A 20,779-nucleotide genomic window follows, 5' to 3' on the forward strand; every position below is an offset into this window, starting at 1 on the left:
GAGGGACATGGATAAATCAGAATAAGTCCAAAGGAGAACAGCTAGGACAGTGAATGGTTTCTAGGTACATGAGCATCAGCTGAACTAGGGGTGTAAAGTCTAGAGAAAAGAAGACTAGGGGTTCAAGTATTTGAAGGACTCTAACCTGGAAAAGGGTTCAGATTTGCTTGATTTAGTCTTAGAAGGCAGATCTAGGAGGAATGAGTAAAAGTTGCAAAGAGGAAAATTTCAGCTTGATCCATGGGAAAACATCCTGATAATGAGTTGCTCTGGAAGGCAGGGAGTAGGTTTTCTCTCATTTGGGATCTCGAGGAGGCTATATAACTGCTTAGCAGGTACGCCTAAAAAGGATACTTTAAAGAATGCATGTACTAGGGGCAGCTAGGTGGCGCAGTGGATAAAGCACTGGCCCTGGATTCAGGAGTACCTGGGTTCAAATCCGGCCTCAGACACTTGACACTTACTAGCTGTGTGACCCTGGGCAAGTCACTTAACCCCCATTGCCCCGCAAAAAAACCCAAACCCCCCCCCCCAAAAAAGGAATGCATGTACTAGAGTAGATGGCCGCTGGGGTCCCTTTTGCTGCTGAAATTCTGTGGCTTTGTGATTCTCTGAACAAACTAGAAATCCCTGAAGTATAATGGTGATCTGGTCAGATTCTGAACAGTTACAAGTATAGGAGAGACAATCTCTCTCTCTCACAAACATGACTTGGCCAGCCAAGGCCCTCATTAGAATTAAATAAATAAGGCAGCTTGAGGGTGAAGATGAGATACAAGAGGACAGTAACTGGGGTGCTTTGCTTGCTTTATTTTAGGTTTAGACCAGTACCATAGATGGTATAAATGGTATACAATGCTTAGATTCCAAATGGGTGTGAGCTAAATATAAAAGTTAACAAAAATGACAGGAAACAGGAAGGAGGCAGCTTTTACAACTTTGGCTTTGGAGGAAATTCTTGATCAAACTCTTGAGGTGAACACAAGAGATAAAAAGCAATTCCAATCATATAAAATTGAAAAGCTTTTTATGAATAAAATTACTACTGTTGGAGTAAGAACAAATGTTGAATAGGAAAAATATTTGCATTGAATATTTCTTAAGTCTGATATCTAATTATAAAAGCAACTGAATAAATATCTAAGATCAAGAATTATAGAAATATACAATTTAAGAACTGGAAGAGACCGGAGTGACCGTCTAGTCCAATCCCCATCATAACATAACCAGCGAAGGATGGAGAGGCAAGGAGGTAAAATGGGGAGCATCCGTTTGGGGATCAGATGACCTGAGTTTGGATACTGACTCTGTCACTTAAGACCTGGACGACCTTGGCTGGGGAAGTCAATTAATCTTAAACCTCAGTTTCCTCATATGTAAAATAGAGGGTTGATTAGATGACCCCTCCAAAGGTTCCTTCAAACATCCTATAGTTGTTCATCCAGTCTCTGATTGAAGACCTACAAGGAAGGGGAATCTGTCACCTGTCAGGACAGTCCCTTCTGGACAGCCTGGGAAGGTTTTTCTGCCACCAAGCCTCAATTTGTCTATCTTCATCTTCCATTCGTTACTCTTGGTTTTATCTTTTAGGGAAAATCCTTCTTTCACATAACAGATGGTCAAAGGATATAATGTTTTCAAAAGAAAAACTGCTCAGTGTTAACAACTGTCTGAAAAAAAAAAAACCCAACTTCTCTGAATCACTAATAAGAGATGCAGATTAAAACAATGCTAAAGCTTTACCTCCCACCCAATCAAAATGGTGAAAGTGATAAAAAATAGAATTTGTAGACAAAGCTGCAAGGGCTGCAGGCAGACCAGGCTCTCTAGATCAGAAGTGCCAATCCCATAAGTCATACGTGGCTCATAATATTCCTAACACAGCATAGCCCAGATTAAAACGTAACCAGGATGCAGATTGGACCATACTAGTTCTTGTGTTTTTGGTGCTGTTGTTTTTCTTTTTTGAGGTTTTTCCTTTTTGCTCTGATTCTTCTCTTATAACATGACTAATGCAGAAATATGTTTAATGTTATTGCACATATATAACCTATATAAGATTACTTGCTGTCTTGGGGAGGGGGGAATGAAGGGGAGGGGAGGGAGGGAGAAAAATTTGAAACTAGAAATCTTATAAAAACAAATGTTTAAAACTATCTCTACATGTAACTGGAAAATAATAAAATACTTTTATGATTAAAAAAAAGGTTAAACAACACCTAGATGAAAAAAAAACGTAACCAGGACACACAAAATAAATAAATGTATAATAAAACACAGATAACATTACATGATAAAACTAAGTCAATGTGTTGCCCTCAAGAATCTTATATGCAGACTAGTGACCTCCATTTCTATTTGAGTTTGATACCACTGCTTGAAAGTACTCCTAGAGCTGGGAATTGGTCTAATCATTCTGAGAAATCGTTTGGAATTATGTAAACATGTTACTGAAACTTTTTATACTCATTGACTGTTATTTTTCTATTGGGAATAGATTGTAAAGAGGGGTAAAGACAGAAGATTTTGTTATAAAGGAGAAATACTACATGTGTAAATAGTAAAATAGTCCTAGTAGCTCTTTTTGTGGTATCAAAAAAAAAGAGAGAAAATTAGGTGAGGAATGAGTAAATGGAAGAATGGTTTAACAGGACTGTGAAATATAGACATAATGAAACATTATTGCGATAAAAGAAACAATTAGGAAGAATTTTGAGAAACATAGGAAACTCCTATGAATGAAGAAAGCAGAATCAAGAGAATAATGTAAACAGTGAAGACAAGAATATAAATGAAAAGATCAGTAAAAGGAGACCAAACTCTGAGCAACTTCAATGATCAATCTTAGTCCTGGAGAAAAATGGTGAAGAGCACCTCTCTCTTTTTTTATAAAGGAGAAGGGGGATACAGGTGTAGATTATTGCATATCATATCTGTCATACTCAATTTAGTGATTTGTTTTGCTTAACTATTTTTTCTTTATTACCACAGAGAGCTAAATGGGTGAGAAGTAGTTCCAGAATCCAGAATCTAGAATCCAGAAATAACTGTGAGACAAAGACAAAAGGGGTCAATAAAGCAAAAAAAGAAAAGAGGAAGGAAGAAAGGAGGGAGGGAGAGAGGGAGGAAAGAAGGAAGGAAGGAAGAAAATGACATGTATTCTGTACCTGTATATTTGGAATTTCCATGTCAAAGCAACCAAACACTTTTCTAGGATGTCAGAGAAAGAAGAAGATATATAGGCCAACAAAAGAAATGTAAAACACTTTTGCCACAAAAAGCCCTGAACCAAACACAGGCTAGTTTACAAAATGAAGACGTTCACTCAAAGAGTTGGCCAAGCCCCAGAAAGTTTTTCAATTAAGGGAGCTAATAGTCAACAAGATAGTTATCTTGCTCCTTGGATAGAAAAGGAGAATGATGTCTGTTCAAAGACTAAGTCCATGTAGGATGTAATGTTATGAAATCTGGTGCTAATGATCCACCTATTTCTTTTCATAATCAGGCAGCCAATAAATATTTATTAAGCCCCTACTATGTGCCAGACACTATGCTAAGCACTACAGACACAAAAAGAGGCAAAAGAGTTTCTGCCCTCAAGGAGCTCACAATCTAATGAGGGAGACAACAAAGAAAACAAATATCTACAAGATATTTGGGGATGAAACAAGCATTTTTATGGTGCCTACTATGTGCCAGGCAATGTTAAATGCTTTAAAAATATTTCATTTGATCTTCACAATAACCTGCAAGGTAGATAGATGCTATTATTACCTCCATTTAAAGCTGAGGAACCTGAGGCAAACAGAAATTAAATGACTTGCCCAGAATGACAGCTAACAAATGTCCGAGGATGAATTTCAACTCAGGTCTTCCTGACTCCAGGCCTAGTACTTAACTATAGGATGAATAGGAGATAATTGACAGAGGGAAAGGACTTGAGAGGGGTTGGGAAAGGATTCTTGTAAAAGATGAGATTTTAGTTGGGACTTAGAGGAAGCCAGGGGGCAAAGATGAGGAAGGAGGGGAGTATTCCAGGCCTTGGGAACAACCAGAGAGCTAAGGGAGGTGGAGCGTTTTGTTTGTGTTAACCAGATCAAAGAGTCCGTGTTGGAGAACAAGGTATAAGGAGAATAGAAAGGCAGGAAGAGCTTGAACAAAAAGATGTCGTATTTGATTTTTTTTCTTTTTGCAGGGCAATGAGGGTTAAGTGACTTGCCCAGGGTCACACAGCTAGTAAGTGTGTCAAGTGTCTGAGGCCAGATTTGAACTCAGGTCCTCCTGAATCCAGGGCTGGTGCTTTATCCACTGCTCCACCTAGCTGCCCCAAGATGTTGTATTTGATATTTTGGAGATGACAGAGATAGTTTATTGAGTGTGTGCATGTGCACCTGCATGTGCATGTGCCATCAGCAGACCTTAGGCTTTAGGAAAATCACTTTGGTGGCTGGATGTTGGAGTGGGGAGACACTCGAGGCAGGCAGATCCCCCAGCAGCTAGTGCGATAGCACAGATGTGAGGTGATGAAGGTCACAGGGTAGGGGCAGTGTCAGAGGAGAGAAGGGGTCAGATTTGAGAGATGGTGCAGTGGTGAAGTTGATAAGTCTTAGCAATAGATTGGACATAGGGAGGGGGGCGAAAGAGCGTGAGGAGTCTCTGATGACAGTGAGGGTACAAGCCTGGGTACAGGAATGATAGTAGTGCCTTTAGCAGCAATGGGGAAATCTGAAGGAAAGAAGGCTTTGAGGGGAAAGATAACACGCTCCATTTTGGCCACATTGAGTTTACAAGGTCTGCTGGAGAGGCGTGTAAAAGGTAGTTGGAGGCATGAGATTTGCAAGGTCCCATCAGTCTTGTCTCTCACAGCTCATCAGTAGCTTTTGCCCTCCTGGCTGGAGGATGGTGCCCACAACGCTTCCACTTAGAGAGGGCAGCAGTATGGACGCCTCTTCAGACGTCCTCGTTTCCTAGCTGGCTATATTCACTTTGGACGTCCTCGACTTCTCCAGCTGCACCGATTTGGGCTTTTTCTGGATTCTTTGCCATGTCTCCACCAAGAAACTCCGCCCCCCCCGCCCCGCCCCCAGCTTCTTAGCTTTCTTTTTGGCACTATCTTTTCCCCGTAAGACTGTAAGCTTCTTGAGAACAGAAGCTGTCTTTCTTGTATCCCAGGAGCTTAGCATAGTGACTGGCACATGGGAGATGCTTAATAAATGTTATTGACCATTACTGACTACTGAAGGTCAGCACAGAGACTGGGGCAGGACAGGCAGATTTGAGCATCATTGGCATAAAGATGAAAATTGAATCCAATGGAGCTGATGGGATCACCAAGTGATGTGGTGTATGTGTGTGTATACACACACACACACACACACACACACACACACACACACAGAGGTAGGCCCAGGACAGAGCCTTGAGGGACACCTATGATTAAAGGGCAATACTTGGATGAGGATCCAGCAAAGGACACTGAGAAGGAGAGGTCAGATTGGTAGGAAGAGAATCAGGAGAGAATGGAGTCCTGAAAACCTAGAGAGAAGAGAGTATCAAGGAGGAAAGTATGATTGACAGTGTTAAGGGGAAGTCAAGGGAATGAGGACTGCAAGGAGGCCATTGGATTTGGTCATTAAGAAATCATAGCAGCTTTGGAGAAAGCACTTTTGGTGGAATGAGAGCAGAAGCCAGATTACAGGCGGTTAAGACAGTGAGAGGAGAGAAACTGGAGGCACCTGCTGCCAATGGCCTTTTCAAAGAGTTTGGCCTAGGAGACATAGGATGATAGTTAGTGGGGAATAGAAGGATCACGTGGGGGTTTTTCAGGATGTGGGAGATATAGGCATGTTTGTAGGCAGTAGGGAGTGAGTGAAGATAAGTGATAACAAAGAGATGACAGAGGGGACCATCTGCTGGGGAAAACAGGAGCAAATGAGATTGCTTGGGCAGGGCTTGCGTTGGTAAGGAGGAGGGTCATCTCTTTGTGTGAGAAATGGGGTGAAAGAGATAGTAGCATAAGGCATCTGAATGATAGGAAATGAGGAAGTGGAGAGAAAAGGGAGCTCGAGGCAAATGGCTTCCATTTGTTTTCCTGTAAAACATGAAGCATAATTCACAGCTGAGAGTGGGGTGGGGGGTCAGGGAACCATGGGAAGTTTGAGGAGGGAAGAAAAGGACTGGAAGAGCCGCTGTGGAGAGTGGGATAGGGAGTTGGTACAGGAGGCGTAGAAGAACTGCCCAACAGCTGTAAGGGTCCAGTTGAGGCTGTGTAACATAAATTTGTAGCAGACCTAGTCAGAATAGTTGTGTGGTTTTCTCCACCTTCATTCAGTAGCCATTGCTCTGAAATGATCATGAGAGCTGAAGAACTTGCTGAAAAAAGGTTAGTTACTTCTATAATTTTTCTTTGGGCAGGGTGAACTGGTGACCCAAGGGGACAGGGAAATGACTTGTCTTCTTTATCTGAATGCTTAGAATTCCCATCTCAAGGTAAACAAAGCCATAATAATAAATGAAAATGTTTCCCCTAACATCACTGTGTACCTAAAAGCTCTTAAAAACACGTAACCAGTTTTTGAACCAATCACTTTTCTCAGTGCCTTTCCTAATGCCTCAGTGACTCAACCTTTCTTCCACTCCCAATTTATCATCTTCTAACTTGCAAACAGCAAACCCACCCTAAGTCGGAGAATAGGAAACCACAGAGTAGCTCCCTTGTGCGTATAAACCGTCTATTTGTTTAATTCTTTTAACTGTCTTATTAAACAAGCTGCAAACTTCCCTTTCTTTCCCCAAGGTCTTCACTCTTGTGACAAGCCCAGTGCCAAGCTAGTCCTGAATCTTATATGAACACAGCCAGCTGGCTGAAGCTTATGGTGGCAGTCAAGGCTTGCTGGTCTCTCCCACAAACTAAGAAAGAAAACAGAAGCAAACTTCAGTTGTATCTCAAAAGGAAAATTTCTCTCTTTTATAACACTCTAAGGATGACATAAGAAGACAGGTGACATCCTCTTGCTTGGAGGCAGGGGGAGGGGGATTGATCTCCATAAGTCTTATTTATCCTTAGAATCTATGATTTGTGGCATCTGGCTCCGTTCATCTCCTCAGTCACATTTTCCACCTGTCTGCAACTGGGACCTGTCCACTCCAGATGTGTTGATATTCACTGTCTCCTTCAACCCAATGTGCTCATCCCCATTTAACATAATTCTACTACATGCCACTGCCTTTTTCTGGAAAGGTGCTCTCTTTTAAAAAAAAAAAAAGACTGTCTTGTTTGTGCTTTGATCCGATTACACTGGACTCATGCACCTCTCCCTTCCTTACCTCAGCACTAATGGACTATCTGTGCTAGCAAGTTTGCTAGTTAGCAACCGACCCTTTAAAGAAGAAGCCCCTGTGTGGGGTGCAAAGATAATCTCCAAGGACCCAGTCTCATCCTGAAGCCTGAAGGTGCTGTCACATCAAGAGCAACCCAGAAGCCGCACCTTTCTTCTTTGCTATATGTACTCACTAACACAACCTAGTCAGCTTTTTATTCCTTCTGACATTATTCTTGTTATTGATTTGGTGAAGGCAATGCCTTGGTCGTGAGCTGTTGGTGATTTGGGGAAAGTGTCCAAAACCCCACCCTTCGAGTTCCTCTTAGTAACAATGGCACTGCCTTGATAGACACTCTTGACGAAATGGGCCTGTTTTGTGCACATGTTGCGACTCTGCCTTCCTCAGTTTTGTTTAGCCAAGGGTCTGTGGTGGATTTAATTGCCACCAGCTGGGAGTCTGCCGGCCATTTTAAGCCCTCAGCTGCTGTGGTTTATGAATTTCACAGTATACAGAAAGAAGTAGGCCTTCCAATCAACCAGTTAATCTGAAATGTCATCACAAAATGAACTTGTACTTTGAACTCTATGAAAAGGTAAGGGCTTCAGCTGTGTAGTGATGCTAAGGCATCACTGCTTGTAACACACCAGCTCTACCCTAAGGGAAAAAGTTGCTGATATGGCAAATGATAGAGCACAGACACCTAGCCATCAAGAGGAATCAGCACAGAACAAGTCTCCATCTGTCCTTTGCTACCATATGGGCCTGGCCTGAAAATATACTCAGAGTTCTAAAACACGATAAAGAGGAAAACAAAAGCAATCCGTTCTTATTCCTTTAAGCCAAATTGGACTTGGATAAGACAACAAGGCTAGACGTAGGCCTTCCACTCAGCTATTCATGGGGTCATAGATCCAGAGGTGGAAGAAACTCCATGGCCATACAGGACAACTCCAGGCTTACAGATAAGGAAGATGAGGCCCAAGGAGGGGAAGTTGCTTATCCAAGGTCATACAGGCAGTAAGCATCAGAGGCAGCATTTGAACTCAGGTTCTCTGAATCCAGAATTAATACTCCTGCTACTGTCCCAGATCACCATATGGAGATCATGTGTTTCCTAACATTGACTTGCTCCAGTTGTATGAGGGGTAATCATGTAACAAGACTATTTGCTGAGTATGAATGCAGTGTGAAGTGTTAAGTGTTGGTATTCTGGATACCATGATCACTGTCTATCACAGGTGGCTCATCTGTACTGACGATCACAAAACTAGGCTATGGTACAGACCACTTGGTAGCCCTTATGGCCGATGTCCATTATCAATCCCCAAAGGAGGAGTGAGTGACTGTGCCAACGTTCTGACTTTCAGACTTTCATTATGTATTTGTTTAACTGGCTGTTGCCTTCTTCATGCGGGGCTAAAAGCATATCAAAATTCTTTTAAGCCTGGCAAAGCGGTAAGCTTCTTAGAGTTACTTCTTTTGGGAGGGTAAGGGGAGATTTTGAGAAGGTTGTTACCCATGAGTACTTCTCAGCATTCACGGTGTAGTGGCAAGACTGCTACTTTAAGCTGTGTGTGAATGCTTATACTATTAGCTGTGTGATGGTGGTCACCAGTCTGAGCCACAATTTCCTTTCCTGTTCAACAAGGATGATACTAGTTGTATCTCACAGGGTGTTGTGAGGGAATCTCTCTGTAAAATGTAAAGCATCATGTGACTGAACCGTTACTTCACCTCCTTAAAGGGAGGTAGGACAGTGTGATGGAAAGAGAACTGGAGTGCTTGGGAATCATGCGAGATTTACTCCAACGTTGCCTTTGATATCTACGAGGTGTGTGCCATTTAAGCTCAGCTTCCACGACTATAAAAGGGGATAACAATACTTGTGATGCCTACCTCTCAGGGCTGCTGGGAAGATCATGGAAGAGAACATAGGGAAAGATCTTGGTAAACCTTAAATTGCTATGTCATTGCCCACTCCTGAAGAGGTCAAGGTGATAGACAGATATGCCAGTAGGTTGAGGCCATAAAGGTGGCCTGGGCACCGACTCCTAACATTTTGATTGTTAATGGGCATTAGCCACCACACACTGATACCAGTTTCATTACAGACTGATGAAGTGAACACTCACCAGCTCCCACAAGGGAGCTCAGCTTTGCACACCACAGAAATAAGTTGTAAGACTTGGTTAAAATTCCTCTAGAGAGCCATTGGAATACATTGTTTGGTAGCTGACAAAACCAACTGTATCACATACTACATTTGATTTTTTATCTTTATTCTTTCTCCAACTGCTGCCTTGTACTCACTGGGAGCTACTTAAGTGGCAGAGCATTTGCTTGGACCCCCTGACTTTGTGAAAGCTACAAAGAGTGTCAGGAAGAACATGTCCTCCACTCGCACACCTGAAGCCCTACAAAAACCATATTGGATAATTTCAGTTCCCATTATGGATTTTTTCCCATAGGTCTATGAGGAATGAAATCCACAGGTAGATGAATGGTCTACAAGGTCCTAGCTCAAAAGTGGAACAAGATTAATATGACTATCATGAACACTACCTTACATTTAGAGTGTTTCAGGTTTGTTGAGTGTTTTCACAGACATCATTTAATTTGATTCTCCTCAGGACCCTGTGAGGTAAGGAGGGCTGGATTATCATTATCCTTTTATAGATAAGGAAACTGAGGCCCAGAAAGGTGAAGTGACATGGCTGTGGTCACCCAGCTCATAAATTTCAGAGCTCCAGCCCAAGGTTTTCCAACCTCAAGTCCAGGCCTCATTTTATTTTCTCCACCAGGAACCCAGCTGAGCACTGGTTCTAACCGAAGCAATTTGTACCAATTCAATTTGACAAGTATTTATTTGGGGGTGGGGAGGAAACGTAAGATGCAGTTTTAAAAAATTATCAATAACTTCAGTTTCAATAATCTTCATTTCTGAACACATCCTTTCCCTTCTCTCTTTCCCTCCAGTGAACGTAATAAAGAGTAAAAAATAAAGAAAAGGCGCTCATCAAAACTAACCAACATGTCAGGATATTCAATTGGTCTAAGACTATAATCTCAGTCATCATAATTACATCAACAAACTACTAAATATCAGACCCTGAGATAAGTTCTTAGAATACAGACAAAAAAATGAAAAAATAAAAACAGCTCTGCCATCTACAATGTGACATTGTGTCCAAGGTTCCACTGTGATGGATCTGCCTACTATAATGTGTGGACTGGGACAGAAAAAATAAATCAAGGTAAGTAGGAGTTTGATGCTTCACCAAGTGACTGACTTGGGCGTCCAAACTGAGGCAGTTAGGAAATGATATCTTGTCTCATCATCTCTTGGGGTGCTGCTCTGATGACCTATGGGCATGATACTCCACCTCTCTGATTTGGCCTCTTCAAATGGGTAAAGAGCCAACTCACTAGTCAAGTTGAAAATGTTTTTCCCCTTGCATCTTTTTTGTAAAAAATACTATCTCCTCTTGTGGGCTGTCAATGGATGTGTAACACAGTCAGGAGGGTGTGGTTACAATCTGAATACTGTGAGAAAGAGGGCTCATTAGCTGAAACCTTTACAACATGCATGTCAATATGTTGTCACTGTAACTTAAAATTCACCAGCATTGGGTGGACGACTGTTATTTCCCGGGCTGGGCTTCCCTTCCATCAGTGGGATTCACACTTGACTTGTTTATAGGGGTCATAGCTTCCACTGTTTCATCCACAGGCTGACATGTGTTTCAGGGTCCCAGGGATATTCAGACTGGGACAGCTGTAGGACTAATGCCAACAGCTGTACCCATTAGGATAAAAACTAAGAACAAAACACACTAGAATCATGCTGTTAACACTGTTTTTGGAACAGCTCTCTCACAGGTGAGACTGTCATACAATTGGGTTGAAATGAACACCCTTGGATGGGGTCCAAGCTGACCTACCTTCTACTGAATTCCACTGGAGTGAATAATGTCACAATGAAATTCCAGGCTATTCATCACAGATTCTCTAAAATACCACAAAGTCTAGCATTTATGCTGAGGTGCTACAGGATTACCTGTGATCCTAAGTAAAAAAAAAAAAAGATGTCTCTTCTTTTCAGAGACAAAGCTGTCAATTTGCAAAGTGGTTTGTTATTTCCATAATCATTACAAGGGCGAGGCTCATTCTAACCGGGAACTTCATTAGAGTTCTATGTGAAACAAACATTCCTGAATTAGGGAGGGGAATAATTGTAGGAGTGTCTCCAACTTTAAGTAAATGCCGGGCTGGTCTGCAATCTCTAATGTCAACTTCCAGATGTATCACTTGGGCCAACACACACAATTCCTGGTCAATCTACGTTTGTGACCATCAGGTACAACTGCTAAGCCATACCAAGGTGGGATAGTGGGATCTATGGATTCTCAAATGAATCTGAAAATTTCCTGAGATATTACCTTGGTAACTAAATATATTGAATTCTTTTCTTTAAACCTTGTAGAGTATATGCCTATTTCCAAAAGCTGATCTCTTTTAAGAAAATGCATGTACACTTGAAGATAATGGAACCTCACTAATTGAAATTGGCTAGGGAGGAGAAAACAAGTTGGAATTATGTTTTCAAAAATGACTAGGTGCAGCTAGGTGGTGCAGTAGATAGAGTACTGGCCTTGGATTCAGGAGAACCTGAGTTCAAATCCAGCCTCAGATACTTAACACTTACTAGCTGTGTGACCCTGGGCAAGTCACTTAACCCCAATTGCCTCATCAAAAAAAAAAAAAAGAAAGACTAAAAAATTAACCTTTTACCCTTTTGCTCTGAGATCCAGCTGCTAGGCATATGTCTTATAAAAAATGAATACTGAGAACTATCTTTAGAAAATCAAAGGATGCCCATCAATTGGGGAATACCTAAACAAACTGTGGTATATGATGATGATGGGAGATTATTTTGTTATAAGAAATGACAAGCAGGATGACTTTAGAAAGTTCTGGAAACATACTATCCACCTCCAAAGAAAGAACTGATATTGATGGAACAGACTGAAGCATACTATTTTTCACTTTCTTTCATTTTTTCCCCTTTTAATCAAGTTTCATTGTACAAAATGACAAAGATGGTAATGTTTTGCATAATCATACATGTATAACCCACATCTGATTTTTTGCCACCTCAGAGGGAGGGAAAGAAGGATAAAAATTAGAATTCAAAACTATAAATAAAATATTTATTATTAAAAAAAGAAAGAAAGAAAACTATCTTTGGGGCAGCTAGGTGGTACAGTGGATAAAGCACTGACCTTAGATTCAGGAGGATCTAAGTTCAAATCCAGACTCAGACACTTGACACTTACTAGCTGTGTGACCCTGGGCAAATCACTTAACCTTCATTGCCCCACAAAAAAAGAAATGGAGAAATCTTTACATGTAATTAAAAAAAAATTATTAAGTAAAAGAAAAAAAAAGAAAAAGAAGGGGCTGGAGAAAGAAAGTCTCCTATAACCCAAATATCTATAGCAGTACTTTTTGTGATAGCAAAGCACTAGAAAACAAGGTAGATAACTATCAGTTTGGGGAATGGCTAAACAGTAATGTTACATAAATATAATGGAATATGACTGCACTGCAGGAAAAAACAATGAATGTGACAAATCCAGAGAAGGATAGAAGATACAGAAAACTTCTGAAAAGTGAAGCAAACATAACCAGGAAAACATTTATAACATATAACAATATAGATGTAAAGAACAAAAACTGAAACCCAACATTGCAATTATAATGACTAAGCTTGGCCCTGGAGAAGACAAGAGAAAACGCACCTCCCTTCTTTGCAGAAGTGGAAGAAAATGGTGCGACCATTGCAGGGACTGTCCAGATGTGGCATTACATAGTGATTAATTTGGATGAACTTTTGTTTTTCCTCTTGTAATTTTTTTTGTTCTAAGGATGGCTCATCGTAGTAAAGGGAGGATGGGCAATATTTGGAACTGAACATGTTGTAGAAAACAAAGATATATTAAAACCAAACCAAAGCAAAGCAAAAAAGAACTGGAAAAAGAAAATGACCAAGGGAGGCCAGTAACAGAGTCTCAATACTCAAATGGACCTGTCATTTACTTAGCTTAAAGCTCCTTAATGTTGCAGATTACAACCTATCCACACCTGCCCAATCTGTGCAACTGTGGTCCTGTCCTTCTATATAAGTACACATGGGGTGTGGGAGAGAAGAGTTGTAGTCTACTGGGGAGTCTTCATAGTTTTCTCTGACACTGCAAAGATTGGTGGAACCCTCCAGCTACTGGCTTGTTAACCCTCCTCTCATCACATAACCAACTTTTAAAAAATAGTATTTTATTATTTTCTAGTTATATGTAGAGATAGTTTTCAGTGTTTGTTTTTGTAAGATTTCTAGTTTCAAATTTTTCTCCCTCCCCAAGACAGCAAGTAATCTGATAAAGGTTATATATGTACAATCACATTAAACATATTTCTGCATTAGTCATGCTGTGAAAGAAGAATCAGAGCAAAAGGAAAAACCTCAAAAACCAAAAAAAAGTAGAAATAGTATAGTTCAATCTGCAGCTAGATTCCACAGTTCTTTTTTTTCTGGATTTGGAGAACATTTTTCATCATGAGTCCTTTGGAACTATCTTGGACCACTGTGTTGCTGAGAAGAGTCAAGTCTATCACAGCTGAGCAACACACAGTGTTGCTGATACTGTGTACAAAGTTCTCCTGGTTCTGCTCATCTCCCTCAGCATCAGTTCATGTAAGTCCTAACAGGTTTCTCTGAAATCCACCCGCTCATCATTTCTTTACATTTTTTTTTGTTAGTGAGGCAATTGGGGTTAAGTGACTTGCCCAGGGTCACACAGCTAGTAAGTGTAAAGTGTCTGAAGCCGGACTTGAACTCAGGTCCTCCTGACTCCAGGGCCGGTGCTCTATCCACTGCGCCATCTAGCTGCCCCTCTTTACATTGATTAAAAAAAAATTTTTGTGTTCTAAATTTTCTTCCTCCCTCCCTCCTCAACCCTCCCTATGGAATGAAGCATTTCAATATAAGTCATACATGTGCAGTTAGGCCAAGCATCTTCACATTAGTCAAATTGTGAAAGAACTAGAATAACTTTGGAAAGAGGAACTAACAAATAAAATTATACTTCAATCTGTATTCAAATACCATTAGTTCTTCCCTCTGTTGATGGTTTGCATTTTTCATACATCCTTCTGATAGCGTTCTGCTCATCATTTCTTTCAGTTACTATCGCTAACTGTATTATCCTCCATCCTATTCCCTCCCTTTGATATGTTACTCTATTTTCTATCTTCTTTCACCCTATCCCTCCTTGAAAGTGCTTTGCTTTTACAGCCCTCCCCCAACCTGCCCTCCCTTCCATCACCTCTTCCTCCCTTTCCCCATCCCCTCCCACTTTCCCTCAGGACAAAATATATTACTATACCCACTTGAGTGTGTATGTTATTCCCTCTTTGAGCCAATTCTGATGAAAGTAAGGCTCACTCACTCCCCCACGTCCTTCCCCATTTTCCCCTCCACTCCAAAAGCTTCTTCTTGTTTCTTTTATGTGAGCTTACTTTACAACCTTCCATCTCTCCCTTTCCCTTTCTTTCCAGTGCATCCTCTTACCCCTTAAGCTTATTTAAAGATGTCAACATGGGTCAGCTAGGTGACACAATGGACAAAGCACCAGGCCTTGGACCCAGGAAGCCCCAAGCCCAAATCCAGCCCCACATATTAAGCCAACCCACCCTGCCTACCCCACAAAAAACAAGGATAAATGCTTTACAGATATCATCCCTTCATATTCATTTTATATCTGTGCCCTCTAAGTATATTCCTTTCAGCTTCCCTAATACTGAGAAGTTCTTATGAGTTAGAAGTATTTTCTTCTCATGTAAGAATGTAAACAGTTTATCCTTTCAATGTTCCTCATGATTTCTTTTTTCCTGGTTACTTTTTATGCTTCTCTAGGGTCTTGTATTTGAAAGTCAAATTTTCTATTCAGTTCAGGTCTTTGTCATCACAAATAGCTGAAAGTGGGCAGCTAGGTAGGGCAGTGGATAAAGCACTGGCCTTGGATTCAGGAGGACTGAGTTCAAATCCGGCTTCAGACACTTGACACTTAGTAGCTGTGTGACCCCTGGCCCCTTGGGGCAATGAGGGTTAAGTGACTTGCCCAGGGTCACACAGCTAGTAAGTGTCAAGTGTCTGAAGCCGGATTTGAACTCAGGTCCTCCTGATTCCAGGCCAGTGCTTTATTCCACTGTGCCACCTAGCTTGCCCCCAATAAGCCTTTCTCTTGGTCATATCTGATTTCACTGTTAATTTTCCTTCATCCTAATCCATGAGTAACTTTCCTAATGGAGAGTCCTGGAGAATTTCACGGGGTATTATGCTTTGTCTAATCCCCATCTTGTAATTCAAATTTGCCTTACTATAACAAAATAGAATAGAAAATCCACAAAAACAAAGCATTAACATGATCTTATCCCCTGTTTGTTTGATTAACCAGACTAAAGTTAGAAAAAAAAACAACCAGCTAATTTTCCCTACACTTGGGACAGAAATAGGCAACCACATTTAATTTTACATGCCACAAAAAAAGAGACCAAAGATTGTCCCTGTCTTCAAGGAGTTCACAATCTAATCCTGGGGAAAAACAAACAAATATATGCAAATAAGCTATATACAGGATAAATGGGAAATAACCTGTAGAGGGAAGGCACCAAAATTAAGAGGGGTTGGGAAGGAATTCTATAGAAGTTGGGGATTTGAGCTGTTATTTCAAGGAGGTGGAGTTTGAAGAGGGAAAATGTTTTCAGGCATAGGGGACAGCCAGAGCAAGTGCTTGAAACTGATGATGATTAAAAGATGAGAGACATAGTTTCTGAGATAGATTTACTAACATTTTATTACTAAGGTCAGCAGGTCATTAATTTAAAGGATGGTTGTTTGTTTGCTCTGTCCTCTTTCTCAGACCAAAGCCCCTAATGGTGGTGGGGGTAACAGTTTATATACCCTTTGAAAAGGAGGTGTTTCTGAGGGGTGCCTATTGAACTCTGATTGGTTAATCAAATGGGAGGTGGGCTATCTTGGGGTACATGATTTGGATCACTCAAATCTTAATCTAAGAGACATCGGTTTCCATGTCACCTATCTTTATAATAGGGAGAATCAACATTTTCCCCTGGACGTGTCTGAGCAAAGACAATGAGCAGGAATCCACTCATTAGCCCAAACTTAGAATTTCTTTTTGCTATCTGATTAAATCTTGGCCTGGGTAAATCTCTAAGAGAAATTTCTCACACTGGTTAGTTTCTGGATGAGAAAGTAGAAAAGGGGAAAGACCTTGGTCCTAATACAATGATTAGCTATTAACTATAAATGAGAAATTTTCATTTCTCACAGAGCTGAGAGATGGAGCATCTCATTCAGGGAACATCCAGGCCAGTGTCACTGGATCAAAGAGGATGTGGAAGGCAGTAAGGTATAACAAGACTGGAAAGACAGGAAGGGGCCAGGTTATGAAGGGCTTTGAATGCCAAGAAGAGGATTCTGTATTTGGTCCTGGAGGTGATAGGGAGCCCCTGGAGTTTATCGAACGTGTGTGTGTGTGGGGGGGGGGGGAGGGAGAGATGGTCAGACCAGCATTTTAGAGAAATTATTTTAGTGGCTGAATGGAGGATGAATTGGAGTGAGGAGAGACTTGGGGCAGGCAGACCCACCAGGAGGCTATTACAATAGTCCAGGTGTGATGTGATGAGCATCTGTACCAGAGTGATGACTGAGTCAGAGAAGAGAAGGGGGCATATTGGAGAGATGTTGCAACAGTGAAGCTGACAGGCCTTGACAGCAGATTAGATTGAGGTAGGAAGCAGTGACAGATAGTAAAGAATCAAGGATGACACTTAGGTTGCAAGCCTGGAGGACTGTGAGGAAAGTGTTGCCCTCAATAGTCACATGGAAATTTAGAGGGGGAGAGGGTTCAGGGGAAAAGAAAATGAGTTGTTTTGGACATACTGATTTTAGAAGTCTACTTGACACCCAGTTTGAGATGTCTGAAAGGCAGTTGGAGATGTGAGATTGGGGTAGGACAGATAGATTTGAGAATCGACAAAGAGATGGTAATTAAATACATGGGAGCTAATGAGATCACCAAGTGAGATAGCATAAAATAAGAGAAGAGGACCCATGACAGAACCCTGAAGGATCCTTATGGTCAGAGGGCATGATCTGGAGGATGATCCAACAAAGGAGACAGAAGGAGCTGCCAGATAAGTAGAAAGAGAACCCCCTACTCCCTAAGAAGAGAATGGTGTTACAAAAACCTAGAGAGAAGAGTGAGCAACTGTGTCAAAGGTTGCCAAGATGTCAAGGAGAATGAAGATTGAGAAAAAGCCATTGGATGTGGCAACTAAGAATAAGACATTGTTAAATTTAAAAGAATTTGGTGGAATGATAAGGTTGGAAATTGTATTGTAAGGGATTAAGAAGAGAACAAGAAGAGAGAAAGTGGAAGCACCTGTTGCAGATGGTTTTTATTTAAATTGGTTTTACCTTCCATTGCTTTTGTCCATTTTATGAGATGATACTACTTACAATATAGTCCATTTTCTTTTTCCATAAAATTTTACAAATGGGTTTCTGTACTAAACTAGTGTTGCCCTTGGCTACCATACCCTTCTGTTTGATAAGAAAGTCAAGTGTTGGCCAACTATGGCACTTTTAAAAACTCATTTGGTCTCCTTAACGTAACAATTAACACTGGTTAAACTTCTATAGTAATTTATAAGTTTGTGTCTATTCCTTTCTTCCACATATATCCTACTTTTTATCATCAATAACTTTTTTATGGATAGGTCAGGCTTGGGACTGAAATATTTCAATTGCATGTCATCTCTATCATTTCTACAACGTAATTGTTTCTGGAATGACTTTCACATTAGTAAAAGGTCACTTTCTGTCTCTTAAAAGGTAACCAATTTCATTTTTGGTCATGTTATTTGGGGCTTGCCATGTTTAGTGCGGATGATTCTTTTCTGGTAGAAAGTACTCATGACATATAGGCATCAGGCTTCCATTAAGGCTACAAGTCTTTGACCCCTCTCATTCCTTATTTCTGAACTCCATTTTCCAATATTCAAAGTGCCTTAGTAACTTAAAGCTGCACTAAGGGTTTTGAAGCACCTGATATTTTTTGCCATCCATCACCTGTTCTGACCTTTGCATGGAAATCCTCAAATATTGAAGGGTATGCTGATGTAATTTGGAGCGTCTTAAAGAGCTATTAGTTAAAATTTCTCTTTTCTCTTTCTTCTCTGCAACAGATGTGGGTACATAAGCTACAACTATTTTTCATGGTGGTCTTTTTGAAAATACTTACCATGAGCCCTGCAATATAAAAAGACCAAATGTTCCATTAAATAATGTTTCTTGTTCCTTTAGGAGCACAATAAAGACAATTCTGCCAACTCTGTTATTTACCTCTCCAAGGATAGCATGTGAGACATCCTTTCATTTAGCTGTAACTTTCTTCTGTTTTCTGGTTTCATTTATAGTGAGAATATCCAAATTAGTATGTTTCAGTTCTCCATAAGTATATCCACTTTCTGGTCACTGGCCAAGGAAATCACATTTTGAGTACAACCTATAGCTCTGTTAAAGTTTACTCAGTCTAAAACCTGTATAATTTATAACATTCTCTGCCTCCTTTTCTGCCACGTTGCTACTACACCTGAAGTAGCAGAAGGGGGTCTGCTAAGGCCTAGGGACCATTTTGTTTTGTTTTGTTTTTGTCTCATTAGTTGCCATGGTCAAAGAATTCCAATATCAAGTGCCCCGCCTATTGGTGGGTGGAGGTCTCTGTACTTAACCAGGCTAGTGCTCAAAGAGTAGACTTAGTCTGTTCTTGGAACCACATCTGAAGGTGGAACCCACTAGAACTTGTGGAATAGACTTTGAGAATTCTGGGTTGCTTCTGTGTCATGATGACATTAGGATTTTGTGAAATATTCTAAAATAGGGGGCAGCTAGGTGGCGCAGTGGATAAAGCACCGGTTCTGGATTCAGGAGCCACCTGAATTCAAAGCCTGGCCTCAGACACTTGACACTCACTAGCCTGTGTGATCCTGGGCAAGTCACTTAACCCTCATTGCCCCACCAAAAAAAAAATATTCTAAAATATGAATTAGTGGACTGTTCTCTTAGGACCTATTGCTTTCAAGTACACCTATCTCTGGTTATAAACACAAGCACCATATGGACTTTGGTTTGCTATACAAGTGCTTATTTTTTATAATATGAATTTTTTTTAGGCCATTACAGACAAATTCTTCTGTATAGCAGGAGGCATAATGCCAATATATGGAGAAATACCACCGTGGCAGTGAAGGGGCACGAGAATGTAAGAGCATCATAATTCTGGGCGCAGGACATCGCCAGTCTGAAGTTCAAAAGGCCCAAATTTTATTCAAAGATGAGAGTCATGGGAAAAACTCCTTCAGCTCCCCTAGGTTATGGCTGCTCCTCGAGGAACTGTAAGACCCCCAAATAAATCCAAAGTAAACTGCCTGGGATTGGATGAAGAGGCTGACAATCCTATAGAGCTTCCTAAGTCAAGCGCTTTTTCTCTGTTGACTTCCATGTTATTTTTTCCATCATATGTTCTTTCTTATTCTGAGTAACAGACTATTTGGCCTCCCAACCCCTACAATGTGCTATTAACTAAACAATTATTTAGATGTGTCTTTATTTGGGTGAAGGAAGGTGACTTTTGGGGGCTTTGGGAAGGCTTCAAAATTCTCCTCATTAAAATGAATGAAAATAAGATTTTCATCATACAGGTTTTTGCTTTACAGACAGTTGGGGGTTGGAAGAGAATGACAAATTTTGCTTATATAATGAAATATAGTTGTATAGATCCTGAGATGGAAAATTTTGGGTTTAAAATAAACTATACATAATAGAAGTGCATGGTCTCGCAATCTATTTTTATTATTCTTGGCATAACAAAATATTTATGTTTGTTGATGACTGTCAAGTTTATAATAAAAAGAAAAAAGGAGAAAACTGTGATGGGGTATGTGTCAAACTCTATTTTCTAGTGGCCAAGGGAGTAGTGAATGGGAAGACTCCACTGGAACTTCTCTGATGAAATATTCTAAGCCAGAGAAGAGCCGAGCCTTGGTAACATTCCAGGGGCCCCTGGACAATCCAGACTTGGGGAGGGGAAAGATCTGCTAGAAAGTCCCTGATCCAGGGGTGGCCCCTCCCAGAGGAAGGGCGGGTATCTCTGGTGTCCTGTGGGAGAATCTGTATTAGCTAATCTTTTCCGGAGGCCAGAGTCCCTGGGAAATGTCCAGGTACCAGGCTACTTAAGAATCTGCTTGGCCTGTTTTCTAAAGGATATCAAGCCCTATATTCACCCTCAGTATTTATCAGGCTTGGCATCTTTTG

The 20,779-nt window shown here is 40.7% G+C and overlaps 1 protein-coding gene across 6 annotated transcripts in view; it reads right to left on the minus strand.

Moving 5' to 3' along the window:
- VPS13D (vacuolar protein sorting 13 homolog D) overlaps nucleotides 1-20,779 on the minus strand; it is a 338,497-nt gene that overhangs the window by 22,244 nt on the left and 295,474 nt on the right. The gene's annotated exons all lie outside the window — the stretch shown is intronic.

The sequence above is a fragment of the Dromiciops gliroides genome, chromosome 3, assembly GCF_019393635.1.
Source record: "Dromiciops gliroides isolate mDroGli1 chromosome 3, mDroGli1.pri, whole genome shotgun sequence".
NCBI lineage: Eukaryota > Metazoa > Chordata > Mammalia > Microbiotheria > Microbiotheriidae > Dromiciops > Dromiciops gliroides.